The following is a 14,851-nucleotide window of genomic DNA, read 5'->3' as shown; positions in this document are numbered from 1 at the left end:
TGAGTACCTAACTCCTCTTGGCTGTATAATTTCTTTAAAACATCTTGGCACGGACATCTAAAATCCTCCACATGTGAATGATGGTGACACCTGAGTCACCTCTTGCCTCTGTTAAAGAAGGCATCCAAAACTATATAGGACAACAGTTGCTTTTCAAATCCACCTGGAGGGGGTTGCTATTCTTCAAAACATATCATTGTACCTCTAGTGACTTACAGCTTCAGAAGGACTTTATCTTCAAGATCTTTCTGTTTTTTTTTTTTGCTTAAGTGTTTTAGGAGTTCTCCAGGTTGATTTCAAGGAGGTGGTTAAAGCAAAGAGCATAGTAACATGGAAAACATTGCTGTCCATCACACCACAGGGGTTTTTGTGAACACATTGACTGTGATATGAAGCAACAGCTCTTCAAACAGCTGATTTTACTCCTGTTTGTGCTGGTGTCTGATACCAGTCAGCTGCTTTGTGAACAAACAGCACCCACTGGTGCTGAGCACCCTGACTGCACAGCAGTGCGGCTCTGTGAATTTGCTTTCTTACCTTCCTGTCCCTCTGTTCCCCTTTTCCCCCAGTTTCTACTACGCTTTCTCTTGTAAACAGCAATATAGGATCAGACTGCTTTTCATTTCCATCACTTTTCCCTGCTGTGACTGAATCTGTTGCAATTAAATTTTAATTGAGATGCACACTGCTTAAATAGACACAAGACAGCTACAGCTATTGCTAATTAATTTTCTTCCAAAATGACAACATTTAATAATTATATTCCATGTCACTTATATTATTTATACAAGTTTAACTCTGGGAATTTTTTTAAAGACAAGTCAGCTGTGAAAGTGCTTTATGGTGTTAATCTCCTATAAGGCAATTGTGATTAACTTGAGAAGTGAAAGTATGTTTATGGTACATTTAGTAAAATAGCATGTAGCTCTTCAAGTTACAAGGAAGACTGAGCTGTTTCTATGAAAAGGTAATAGTGTTTCTGGTTACAGTATACAAATCCAGAGAAGCCCTCACTTCACCTTGCATAGCACAAAGAGATCATCTGCTGCCCCAGCTCGCAAAATTCCTTGCCCTCTGCTACCTTACTCTAATAACAGGCAATGAAAATGACCTTTTCATATTTTAGTCTGAAGAATCCATCACTGGTTTCTGTCAGACAGGGTATTGGATGAGCAGGACCGTTTGTCTGTTGTGGCGTGACAGTTCTTAGGCAGCACTGTGACAATCTGGGGAGATCTGTATGAGAATACACAATTGCTGCGTCATGGCATGACCTGGTGTTTGCCAAGAGGTGCATCATCAACTTCTGAACTTCAAATGTTCACCAAACAGGTAGAAACTCCTTCGGACAGCTGCAAGCAGAATTTTCCCAGCTTCTCCTGTGGGAGTGTAAAAGGGTGATGCTCCCTCTGCAGAACAAAGGAGCCAGCTGTCGAAGGTGAGATGCATCAGCATTGGGAATTTATTGGCAGCTCTGGAAGCTTTAGGAAGGACTGGAGAATTAGAGGGCACATTTTTTTCTCAATGAGGGTCCTGTCTAAAGGTGAGAGTTAAAGCTGGAAGCTGCAGTGGAGGGATTTTGTGGGTCAGAGAAATAAATCTGGAAGGGAGGGACAGGTAAGACTACTTGATCCCTCTGAGGACCCAAGACCAATAGAAGTCAAAACTAGATGAGAATAGTGACTGCAGGTGCCTGGTTATGCATGTTTCCTCCACTAGCATAGAGTAACTCTTTAGAAATCTCAGCACCTTTCTGGTTGTCACTACCATGTATCAGTATGAAGTTACGTTGTTCTGGAAACAGAGCTCTAGAAAATTGTGTTTGTATTTATTAAGGATGTTGGGGGTTAGTACTCATATGGTACAGCAGAATTAGTTGGATGGTGCAACCAACTTCCAAGAAGGCACAGCAGAGAAATTTTCCAAGGATGGCATGAAAAGCAATTGTTCTGTGTGGTGTTGTTGTCCGAGAAGGTCAAGATGCTATAGATCTAGAGGGATGATTAAGAGGGCAATCGGAGTGTCTCAGCCAAAGGAAATCTGATTAAATATGTTAAGTGGATGTATAGTGAAACTCTGTTGTTGGATACATTAGATTATCATAGCCTGTTCTCCTCACATAAATTTCAGTGTGTTCTGAAAGCTAGTAATTTTTGTTCCTTTATAGGAACATTTTGCTCTGTGTTAAGATGGGTTCGAATGAAAGGCTGTCTAACTGGTCATATGTCTGTCCTCATGTACTATTATGGAAGCAAAATTGCATTTAAAAAAACCCTTTTCACTGTTACTTCAATTTGTTTTCCCCTCAGCTTCGACAACAGTAAAATAGACTGGGCAATAATTCCATTTTGGCATCTATTTGGTTTCTTGTGCACTGTGACACAGTGACAGGGTTAGGTACTTCAGGAAACGGCAACTTGTGTCTTTTAGAAGTACTGTAAACATTTTGAGACTTTACTTTATTGCTTTCCTTCGTAGGTCATGGCTTATTCTACTCTCCTCCTAAGCAGTTACTGCACTTAATTATGTACAGATTTTTATGCTTATTGGTAGTACAGTCACAATTCTTGGCAAAGACACAGTGGGGTGGGACAAGGGTGCGTACAGCCCCCTTCTTCCCCAGTGGGCCTGTCCTGGGAGCTGAGGCCTGCTCCATTGCACCTGAGGAGACAGGAATAATTTATTCCTCTAACAAATAGACCTCTTCCTCCGCGTGTTTTCCCTGAAGTTATTTACACATGATGTTGTTTGCTTTGAGCTTTCGCATGCACTGTAATTTGTGTATGGTGCTGGAGTTACTAGCAGTTTGTTCCTTTGATTGCTGATTTTCACAGTCCTGAAATACACCTTTAGCTGTTGGTACAGTTGTGTAGCTGTAGGGGCTGTAACCTAAAAGACCACAGGTCTGGTAAAATCTGGAAGAGTTTTCTGCAAGACACGCAGTATGAGTGGTCATGTCCAGGTCCCAGCCAAAAGACAGGGAAGGAGCCACGTGGCCTTGGGTCTGTTTTGTATCATTGCACTGGCTTGCAAAAGGGAAGGGTTAAACATTAATGACTGTTCACAGCTACCAGTCCTCTGCTCTAAAAATCTCACCGGGGTGCAGTGATGAAAAGACAACCCTGTGCATACTTCAGGTTCATTTCTTTGAAGGCATTTGCTGGATATATTCACATAAACAAAGACTGATCTTTGGTTACAAGGGTGCTAAGGGAAGACATCTAACACTTTCTCAGTATGTCACTAATGATTTGGGGGTGGCCAACAATTTTTGTTTTCAAAAGATACATTTTCTCTAACTGTTTTTCGAATAAACAGTTTATAAGCTAACAATAAATCTGTGAAAATCTGAGTTTGCAGTGGAGATACTGGCTCCAAAATAGAAAGTGTGCTGAGCTGTCTCACTCACATGAAAGGCTGGGAAAAGCCCAAGGGGACAGAGTGGTACCAAGGGTTGGGTAGCTGTGGACATCTTTTAAAGACAAGAAATTGTGTGGGCTCAACTGGGCGACTGTAGAGATGGTCAATAACATATGTTTAATTTCTTCAGAAAAGAAAAACCTAACTTGCTTTTCAGTTAAGTGTTGGGTTGTGACAGCTTTTAGGATGAATACTTGAAGAGGTGTTTCAGTATTTCTAGTGTATAATTTTGAATGTTGAGGTGTCCTGACACTATGTGTTATGCAGATAGTAAGGGGATATAAGTACATTCCTTCTTTTAGTGAGGGACAAATGAGATATGATAAATGAGTTACACAAATGATTATTCACTTACTTGAGGAAAAATACAGTGCAAAGACAGTTAACCAAAGCACCATAACATTTCTCCTAAAATCAGAACAATGGGTCCTAACAGATATGTTCGCTGTTTCCTGATTCTCTAAGGGGATCTGATTCTAATCTTGGAGTCCTGTGATAGAATTGAAGGCACTCCAAGTTCATATTTTTATTGGTGAAAACTGCTTATGAATGAGACTGGGAGTGGATGGATATCTCTGGTGCATATGACCAAACCAACCCAAAACCCGCATATTTAGACCCTGATGGAAGAAAGTGCATATGTGTTTGCTGAAGTCTCCCAGAAGGCAATGAGACTGAAAGCGTAGTGTGGTAGGCTTTGAAGGGCTTTGAAAGAGGAGACAATGGTTTTGGCAAAACAAAAGAGCATGCCATCAAAGGATGTAAAGCAAAGTGACAGGAACAAAGTGACAAGCTAGGAAAATGCTCTTTGCTCCCATATTCTGAATGGCTGTGAAATCAGCTTTGTACTCATTAGAGCTGATGTAAAGGAACTTGCCGTAAATGAAAATGAATGGCTTAGAGGCTGGTGTTTTGACTTGAACTGTGTAGGTGAGTGGCAGGAAGCTCAGGGAAGTGCCAAACTCTGAGACATTGTGCAGAAGGAAGAAGCAGGAGTCAGAGGTGACCGCCACGCAAAATCTTACAGTGAGGCTGCAGGAACCAAGGGACCACCCCAGGTTTCACACTGGAGTAACAAACAAGATGCTATCCACCTTTACAGCATTTGGCATCCTTTGCCACCTTCTAAGGTATTTGAGAGGCAGACTGAGTTTTCTATGTGGTTGGAGGGAATCAGGTCTGAACTAGGTCAATCTATGAGTAAAACATAGGAAAGACTTAGCATAGAGAAATCCCAGAGGCAACTGTGTACAGAAGATTAGATACATCTTAGCTGTGAATGAGGAAGAAGATGGAATGAGAGTTACAGGCACAAGTGGGATTTGTTTTTTAGGGACAGGCAGACTGGGTTTGTGAGGAAAAGGAATAGAGAAAGCAAAAGGGCAAAGAGAGCAAGAAACGTGGCTGTGACATGGATTAGAAGATGCTTTTGGAGGAGTAAGGTGATCAGAGGAAAAGAGCAGATAAAACTTTAGGAGCAGGGAGGAAGTTGTAGCTGGGAAGTAAAAGATTATGCTGTTTAAACTGTTTTCTCTAGAAAGAACCAAACAAACTTGTATGCAGAAAAAAAAAAAAAACAGACCTAGAATATAACTATCGTGTGCATTAATATACTACAGAAAAAATGTACAGTAAGTACAAGATAAATAATAACTATTACTAGCAGTACTAAAAAACTATAAATGTGTGTGTATACTCCTATAGAAGGCTCTGTCCTGAAGAATTTATACTAATCCTTTGCATTTTGTCTTAAATTAGGTAGTATCAAGCAAGAAAAGCAAACAAGGAGGAAATATTTACAGGGTCTTCTCAGGCTAGCCTCAATGATTTGAGTCTTATGTAATGAAATAGCAAAAAAAAAAAAAAAAATTAAAATATTTCCATATGTTGTCTAGTGGCCACAGCAGTCACTGTGTCCCAATGTCTGGTACAGCCTCTGAGTTGTTGCGGGGACCCAGGAAGAGTGAATGCAGTTTCCAGTGCTCAGTGCTTGGCCTGGTTACCACCACACATGGTTCTTTTGCTTCAGCTACCCAGTTTTGTACACACAACGTTGTTCCTAAACCATTCCTCTGAACCATAGCAACCTGCCGACATCTATCAAAAGTTTACTGCTAGCTTGGGTTTTGTTCCAGTAAGTTTTGTGGACATGAGATGTGCTGGCATGTCAGCCCAGCTTGTTTTGTATGTGAAACCGGTGCTGCAGTGCAGCAGAGGATCAGACCTCACGTTTCCAGTCTTCTGTAGGCTGTGGAGACAACACTGCTGGGGTGGAGAAGGGAGGTTTTCACCTTAGGTTTTATAACAAGAGGATAACATAAATTACAATGTTATTTCTTTCCTTATTTGATTCTGGCAGCTACTTGCCAGACCAGAAACCAAATCATTTCTTGTAGGCTACCAAGTAAAAGTTGCATGATATTCTGTTGGTGGATGGTTTTATATCTGTCTCAGTCATCAAAATACTTGTAGCACAGTAGACAAAACTGCATAGTAAAGGAATGTATCCTCAGCAACATTGCCATTGGCAGGACATAAACACATCACAGTTTATCAGTTTTCTGGAAGATGTTTATCACATGAGTCTTAATAAGTCCTTATCACAAAACAAAAAATAGAGAAGTTGGAAGGTAGAAGTTAGTTTTGCTTATCAGCAGAAACAGGCATGGTAAGATTCAATAATTATAAATGCAGATGTTTTCATTTGTGGATGTATGGCAAATCGACCATTTATATCACCATGATATATAGATGCATAAGATCAGAGACAATCAAGGTGCTGAACTAGTCTTTCTCTATGGCTTCATCAGAAACTTCAACCCATCCATGTCCAGTGACGAGTCTTGGACAACAGTAGACCTTCTGGAAAAATATCAGAGCAAAATGTCAGCTCTTCAGTGCTAGAGACTCTGTCACCAGCCTGAATCCAGTGCTCTTCTCTGTTGAAAGAGAACCTGAACATCTCTAGTTTAACTTCTAGCTCTCAGTCTTTGTAATTGTTATAGGTAACTGGGATTGGTTTAGCCATAGATTCTTGTAATGTCCCTTACCTCTGGATCAAAAAGCATCTGTTACCAATTTTTTGTTGACTATGTATGTACTAATATCACTAATCACGTTATCCTGCAAGTGCTTCTCTTTTGATTTCTTCTCATTTTTCTCATGGATGGCACTGGAGCCTTTGCAGTTTTCATTTTTCTGCTTGAATTTTGGGCAGCAGAGCTAGGTGTGGTGTTCCATTAACAGTCAATTCTGGGTGAGAGAGAGAGGCATTATAACCTCCCAGGTTCTGTGTAGACAAACATGTTTTGCTTTAGTTGTTTAGATACCAGCAACCTCCATAGAACTTGTCAGCCACTGTTTGCCCACCATAAACTTCAAAGTGTCTCCAGTCAGTGTTTCTCAAAACACAGTTGTCATTTTAATCAATTGTTTTCCAGATGTGTGGCTTTGTACGTGGTTGCCTTAAAATATATAATCTTTGTATGAAGCTGATCTAGGGATAAAGAGCAGGTCACTGGTACAAAGCAACCATCTTTATTTACCATGTTTACAGCCATTTGTCACTGACAAACTTCATGACTGTATCTGTTTCCAGACGTGGATACACAAAATGATTATAGCTCTTCAGTCATATGAATGTTTCCACCCGATTCAGCAATACCGGTTACGACTAATTTGTGTATTAAATGAGCTATTCCACTTCTTGTTTATTACTCAGATCCACAGTGTTAGAGTCTACACAATTAAGGAATCTCTTCTCTTTGAGTCCCTTGGTACCTTGATTAATTTTAATCTTGACATCTTGATTTCTGGCTAAATGAGTGCTCATTTTCACCCTTGTCTTTTGTCATTAGTCTAATACCCTCCTGAATACTTTAGCCTGTCTCCTGAAAGACTTATTCCCTTCTACTGAAATGACAGCCAGCCATGTTGTACAGTCTCTTTTCTCTGTAGAAGATGGACCTGCACTGCTGAAAATGGAGGGGCTCTGCCTTTCACCCCTTGCTTAACCATTTATTTTTGGAATTGTATATGGCCCTATAACTTGAGTCACAGTTCGTAGAAATGAGCACTGTTCAGAGTATTAATTTAATTCTTCCTCATATAAAGTTCCTTGCAAACACTCTGGGTTGTTCTTGAATTTTTCTTCACTGGTGTGCTTGTGTCCTTGCAGACTGGGCTGGGTTGTGGCTCATGGGTACGTCCTACATAGCTCTGTCCTCTCCTACTACATTGACTGTCAGATATTTTGATAGTTTTGGCATTTGCAGGCTGGACTTGATGACCTCCATAGGTCTCTTCGAACCCCAAATACTCTATGATCCTCTCAGAAACTCTTCTCCAATTCCCATCTGGATGAATTTTTCTCCATTCTCTCGTTTATGAACTGCCAACCATTTAATGTGGTCTGCATCCTGCCTTCAGCTGGCAACTGTAGTCTTATAAAGACAATATGTGTTTCTTCCCAGTGTGGAATAGCAGCTTGTGTGGTGTATGTGTTCAGCAGAGGAAAACGAGCCAATTCAAGTGTTGCTTTTTTGTTTTTAATTACATTCTTTTTTGCTTCCCAGGCTTCTCTCTTTTACATACTTACACGTGTGCCTCTGGAGGGAGGATTCAATAGGCTGTTGAAGTGAGCTGGAATGCTTAAAAATAAACCAAAATTTTGTAATGAAACATATTCTGAAAAAACACAGTTGCTATAGGGATTTTTGCAACCTTCATCTTTCATTGCTCAAAATAAAGGTTTTCCTTCCTTGAGCCAAATGGAGGGTTTTCTTATCCAGGCTTTGGAGCCTGCTCAGTGTCATCTGGATGGACTAGTCTCTACAAGACAATATTACTCATCCCACCCCTACATAAAGCAAATCCATTACACTTCATTGCATGTGGTTTGTATTTGGGGTTTCATTCATGAGAGTTGAAAGTGCCCAAACTCCTAAAGCATGGAAGTGAAAACCCGGAGAGGATTCTCCTTCAGTCAACACCAGCCAACAAAACATTCACTTCCATCTTCTCAAAAGCTACCTCAAATCTGATTTCAAGGCAGCTTTTTTATTTTAGCCAAATGTCCAGTATTGACCCTCACTCACCCTGTGGAAACTGCACGAACATCTCTATTCAGAATCAGAGTTTCTGTTCCGCTTGTAGTATGTGCAATTTACTTTCTTAGTATATTTTACTCATAAACCTGCTGAAAAGTCAATAGGTTAATTATTACTGATTTGTAATTGGAGTCTAATTTTGTTGTAAACAGTTTAATTACTGGTCCTCCACCCTGGTCTTAATACAGTCTGTGTTTAGCTGTTACCCACCCTGGTATAACTGCCAAGCACCACAGATGTTTTATCTGACGTGTTAGTTACTAACAGTTTCTGTTCTTGTTGAAGCACGAACACTTGATGAAGGGTTTTTCTTTTTTTTTTTTTTTTGTTCTCCATTTAGTTGTTTCTTTTTTTGTTTCTTTTTTGTTGTTGTTTTTTCTTTCTTTTCCTATTTTGGTATGCAATGAAATGAAAATGATATTTTTCATTAGATATGTGTATACACATATAGGTAATATTTACTTTTTTTTTTAAATGAATTTTTGGAAAAAACCCAGAAAATTCTATAACAGGGAATTAAAAACTTCTTTGGATTTACATCAAAAAACCAAACTTAGACAACTCTTTTGCAAAGTTCTCTCACCCTTACAACAAAACCAAACAAATAAACAAAAAACTAAGTGAAGATTCATGGACCAGTTATAATGGTGATGCATCACTTATAGCAATTTTTGTTTACCTGGTTGCATCCTCCCATATTTTTGCAGCATGTTAACACAGAATATGAATGCAGGAGTGTCTTGATTATCTTCTCTGATGGTTTTTCGCATGTTGGAATTCGCATAGTATAAATTTTCTCATGATAAGACATGTCGGATTGGCTTTGTAAAAGTACAAGCATGACTTTGTTTTCCTGTTCCACCACAAAAGGCTCTTCCCTCCAGCTCTCACTCTTACATCTTCTCAGTTCTTCCAAAGTAAGAAACAAAGATAACTTCTGAGAGAGGGGAGCTAAAGTCATGTACCCTGGCCTGCATGTTTCAGCATGGACCAATGCCGAATCTGTGTCTGGCTTTGAGCTTTTATGTCTGCTTGTGCGTTTTGATGCTGTATTGTAATTGTTTATAACCCAGCATCTGAAAGATAATTTCTGTTCAAGGCTCTGAGGTTGGCAACTTGAAAATGTACTTGAAGTGGGGCAACAACTCAAATTTATCTGATATTTTATAAATTGTTCTTATTTGTAAAGAAGTAGGAATACTAAAGTGATGTTAGTGTTCGTGAAAAATATGAACAGCAGGCTAAACCCAAAGAATGAGTGAAATGTGAGTTCCTTTATTCAATATCATCTCCTTTCCAATAACCAGACCCCAGAAAGTAAATGGCTTTAGAAATGGAAAAAGCATTTACATTTCAATCAGTGGCCTCAGTGTTGTCATCTGGTGCCATGGGTTTTCCTAGGATAACCTGGCTTCTGGTTGATGCTCCTGAAGGATGCTTATCTCCCGTAGGTCCTGTGCCACATCTGTCAGCTCTGCCCAAGACCAGGTGCCCTCTGTGTAGACACTGGTGTTGCACCCTTGCTGCCCAGGGCCTGTTAGTGTCTGGTCCCTGCTGAAAGGTCTACAAGGAGCATCCAGCTGGTGGATGCTAGTTCTGGAGCAGTTAGCTGAATGCTTAAAGACCTTCCATACAGTGATAATTTCTGATCACCACTACTAACTCCACTGGCCTTGTTTGATATAAGTGGAAGGCCACTGTGGTCAGTGCAGGGAGGAACAGTACTTGTGACTCTTTCTGAGGTGTGTGTGGCATTATTTTCCTTCATGTGCCTGGCATGATGTGAAGCAGTGGAATGTATTCTTGTGTCTAGGTACTTCAGCTTCTAAGAGTGATAGAATATGCTGGAGCACTGCATTCCTCGGAGCTGTTTGTAGGGCATACTTCTTCCACCTGAGACCCTTGTTTCTGTCCATTTTGCTTCCCTGCAAGTTTCCTGAATGTTTTCTCTCTCTTCCCTCTGTGCCATGCCTCCCTGCCCTGTCCCTGCCATGCTAGGTGTCATGTCGTGTCTTGTCCTGCCCCAGACATGTGTATCTCCATCTCCCATGGTACCAGGTCTGTCTGAAGCCTCTCTCTTCCTCTTTCTCCATGGGATTTGCCATAGCCTGTCTTGTGCCTGTGCTTCCATTCATTCATACTCTTCAATAAGGTCTTGCCTACCCTAGTCTGTATGGCCATCCTTCTCTCCCTTTATTTCTTCTCTGTCTTCCAGGTCCTTTCCACCTTCAGAAACCCTCTGCTCTTTCCACAGCCAACCAACCATCCATGCAAACATCTCTCCTTCCCTCACGCCTCCTTCCAATCATACATTTTTCCATACTTTGCCTCCTTTCTTTACCACCCTGAGCAGAGTTGTGCCCATTGGTGCCTGCAATATCCCTAGATCTTCTGGAGCTGGTTGGAGGAGACATTCTGAAGTTATCACATTACAGAAATGCTGCCAAGCACCAGGCAGTCCTGGGTGCACTTTGACCCCTCACAGTAAGGCAAGAGTGACTTCTTCCTCGTGCTTTTGGTTTGCTGTTGCCATATGGAAATGGCAGATGGTGTTGATCAGGAAGTTAATCTAGAAGCATATCCGTTTCATGCTGTATGTGAAAGATTTGTTCATTAAACTTAGAACTCTAATTTAAAGCCAATTAACAGAGTGATTTGAAGAGACTTGTTGTTTTTGAAGTTCAAAAGAGATGCTAAGTCTCTGATTTCAGACTTTGTACATTCCAGAACCTGTATAACTATTGCAGTGTTGCCAGCTCCGTCTCTTTTTGGTTTTTTTTTTTTTTTCTTTCCCTCCTCCCCTTCATTTATTTGAGTGATGCAACTTTTGCCACAGGCTGAAACTGTTTGGAGAAGCCTTATGAACACCCAGCTTCCTTAGCAGTCTTAGCCCTACATTTGGGGGTGGGTGGGCAGAACTTATACGTCTTTGTATCCTCTTTGCTGAAAGCCAGTACAACCCCCTCTTCCCTCTCTTTGGCAGCCCAGTATTGCTCTTCTCTAAACAGGAGCTGGGAAAGGAGGTAGAAAAATGGAAGGAGTCCTCGACCCTCCTAACGCCACTTCTGTCAGCATGAGGTTGTCTCTACTTCCTTTCTTCACTCCCCATAACATCTCCCAGAAGCTGGTAGGGACCCACCACAGAAGCTTTCTCATGCTCAGACGGGCAGCAAGGGCCTCCAGACAGACAGCTACTGCTCCACACATGCAACGCCCCAGCATACAGCTCTGGTTTCCATGTGTCATCAACCCTGTAGGATTGGCCCAAGCAGACCACTCCTAAGAAAAGTCAAGATGGGAAATCTTATGTCAGGAGGAGCCAAAAGTTAGTTATTAGTTCTGAATTAATATTTATTCTGCTTTTACTGAGATTGATATTCTGTAAACACTTGTAGATCCGTCAGCAACAGACAGCATGTTTGCATAGTCCCAATATTTAGTAGAGGCATGTGTACAGAAAAAAAACTTTCTTGAGTAATTTAAAGTTGTTGCTGATATAAAAGAAAATAGAGGGGTCAAGTTTTGCTGTGGTATAGAGCCTATGACTTCACCGGGTTAACTGCTGCTACTTCTGTGTAATTGAGAACATAATTTGGCTCAGACCCTGGGAGACTGAAAAGGATCACAGCAGCCACTGTATTAAGCCAATGTTCAAAATAGTTGGCTCACATTTAATTTCATAAGTAGATCATGTATCCAGAAGGCTTTAGCTGTATGACACAGTCCATTCCAAAAGAAGAGATGGTGGGAGTACCTCTTTGCTTATCTTGACTAAAACAGCACACCAGAGAAACTACCAAACGTGATATTGTACCCACATGAGGGTGATGTGGCAGAACAGATGGAGTATCTCCCTGTGGGTGCATGAGGACAAACCTGGTGAGAGCTGTGCCATGGCTGCCCTTGGGTATCCCAGCTCCCACGGCAGCAGTGGGGCTTCATTCTGGCTGCACTACAGTGGAGGTGGTGTCTGAGTCAGCAGCCATCGCACCTCCAGCAAGTCCCCTTGCGGGTGATGACACCTCACTGGTGCTGCTGGGGCTATGCATGAGGAGGTCAGATAGAGATGGACTTAAAATGAAGGAGAAGATAGACATCGGTCTGAAAAAGCCCACAATATTCACAAAAGTTGGCTGCTGGAAGCCTCTTCTGGAAACCCCTTCTTGCCCCTGCATGGGACTGCCAGGCACGAAGGTGGCATTTGACAACTGTGGTGCCTTCTGGAGGATTGGAACCATGTCACAACATCACTGGTGGTGCCTGCCCTCCTGTCAGAGAGGTTTGATCCCATGCTGCTACTTAGTCTTTGAGGAAAGATGGCTAAAATTAGTTATTCATGTTTCACAGAAAAACTTGAGGGGGCAGAAATCTGTTTTCTCCTCTGTCTAGGGGTGGAGAAGGAGGTTTTCTAGCAAAAGGAAAATCTCGAAGAAGGAAATAATGCCTTTTTGAGAAAAGGGTGTGCAGGGCGTATGGCTGATGAGTATCTGTTTATTCCCAAGTTTACTGGCAGTCCCACTCAGGCTGATGCCCTCCAAAAGAGACAGGCATTTTGGGACAGCACTTTTAACTATTCCTCAAGGACTTAGCAGGGGGGATTGTTTTATTAGGAAAGTTTATGGTTTCTTGTTTTCCCTGGATGGCAAATGTGACTTTGTTGTTTTTAATTCTGTTGGGATTTCTCCCTTTTAATATACAATGCAGCTGTTAAAATAGCTGAGGTTGTCTAGGGCAAATCATATAGCACTTTCCTTGTTCAGACCTCAGATGGCTGCCTTTTTAGTGTCGCTGCAGAATTATATTACAGGGCATATGAACAGTGCTGGTATTAGTGTCAAAATCAATTACTCAACCTTCCTCCTGCAGAGAAAGCTACAAACCTTAGGAACAATCTGAGTAATCCATTCTGGGTTTCTAATTCTGAGTAATGATGGAGGGCAGAGACTTGTGCTTGAATAAGTGCACAGGGTCTTTCTCCGTATAGCCTCTCCTAAATGCATGCTCTTTACAGGAAAAAGCAGGCTCCCTGTGAAACCCTTTTTCATGCCAAATGGCTCACTGTTAAGATTAATCTGTCATTGAATTTATAAATTCTGTGTGGCACAGAGCAGCAGAAAAAGTTTAGCATTGAACAGAAAGCAAACTATGTATTGCTTAAAAAATGAATGTCGTGCTCCTGGATGGTGTGGATTGACTGCCTCTATCAATATATCTTCTTATAACGGTAATAAAAAGACTTCCATAGCCTTGTGCCTCTGAGGATCTCAAAGCACTTTGCAAATAGGGCAAAGCACTATTTCCTATTTGATGGCTGTGGAAACCGTCTGTGAGAGAGGTTAAGCTTTTTGCCTAAGGACACAGAGGAGACTGTAGCAGAGCCAAGATAGGAACCTAAATCTCCAGAGAACCAGTGCTGCATCCTGGTCACCCTCTGCACCAAAGCACAGTGTGGGAGTCTGCTGGTCACTGACTCCCAGCCATTGTCCATGAAACCTCAAGAGGTGGGATGTGAAGTCAGTGTTGGTGGGTGGAGGTGCTAAGAAGGGCAGGATCTGGTCAGGGAGGGTGCTTGTGTCCTTCTGGGCTGGGACGGTCAGCTCTGGCCATGGATTTGTGCAAGAAGAACAACTTTTTGTTGCTGCTGACTTGGGGGAAAGCTCAGAGCCTTGTATCCAGCCTGCTCTGCCCCAAGCACCTTTATGAAGCAAAAATAATTATAGACTTATTACCCTAAATCCTGTAAGATTAGAGTAGTTGCTGATTTTTTTTTTCTCCTAATCCAGCATTTGAGAAGGATTTACCTGTTTAATACAACTGTTTATTAAAAACACTTGATTTTTTTTTTCTTTTAATTCATAGTTTATGTGAAAATAGAGCATACAGATACAAATGCCAGATTTTCAAATACAGGCCTGATCTCTTGTCAAATTCCAGTTGGATAAATGACACATCTGAAAAACTGGGTTCTTACTGAGGTGTCTGTGGCAGGGATTTAGAGGTCTCATTTCAGGCACCTCTCTGGAAAAAAGCATGTTTTACAGGAGGACAGTTTCTCTTACTCATTTCTTCCTTCCCGTCCCTGGCTGCTGTGCTCCACAGCACCCAGGGAACCTCCCCCAGGCATGAGGCTGCCCTGAGGGTCAGGGTAACCGGGGAGGGGGGAAGCTGGGAGGGGTGCGAGGGCAAGGGTTTGGTTTCAAACAAAAGTGCAAAGCCTTGAAAGGAGGGACTAAGAAGAAACAGGTGGGGGGCTAGTAATATAGCCTCTGAAGTTTATTTGCTTAATGAACAGAAGCCTAGGCTGTCAGACCTAGGTCAAATAC

The 14,851-nt window shown here is 41.6% G+C and overlaps 1 protein-coding gene across 7 annotated transcripts in view; it reads left to right on the top strand.

Annotated features, from left to right (window-relative positions):
* GLI2 (GLI family zinc finger 2) overlaps nt 1–14,851 on the top strand; it is a 194,597-nt gene that overhangs the window by 32,354 nt on the left and 147,392 nt on the right. Inside the window, exon 1 of one of the 7 annotated variants that reach the window (XM_071810866.1) lies at nt 1,417–1,438. The exons of the other annotated variants lie outside the window; for them this stretch is intronic. The gene's annotated coding sequence lies outside the window, so the exon portion shown is untranslated. Of the gene's footprint in view, nt 1–1,416; nt 1,439–14,851 lie in introns of those variants that run through there. 7 annotated transcript variants of the gene reach the window in all.

This window comes from Patagioenas fasciata, chromosome 7 (assembly GCF_037038585.1).
Source record: "Patagioenas fasciata isolate bPatFas1 chromosome 7, bPatFas1.hap1, whole genome shotgun sequence".
In the NCBI taxonomy this organism is placed as follows: Eukaryota; Metazoa; Chordata; class Aves; order Columbiformes; family Columbidae; genus Patagioenas; species Patagioenas fasciata.
The sequence above is the reverse complement of the archived record's forward strand: the minus strand, read 5'-3'. Positions and strand labels throughout refer to the sequence as shown.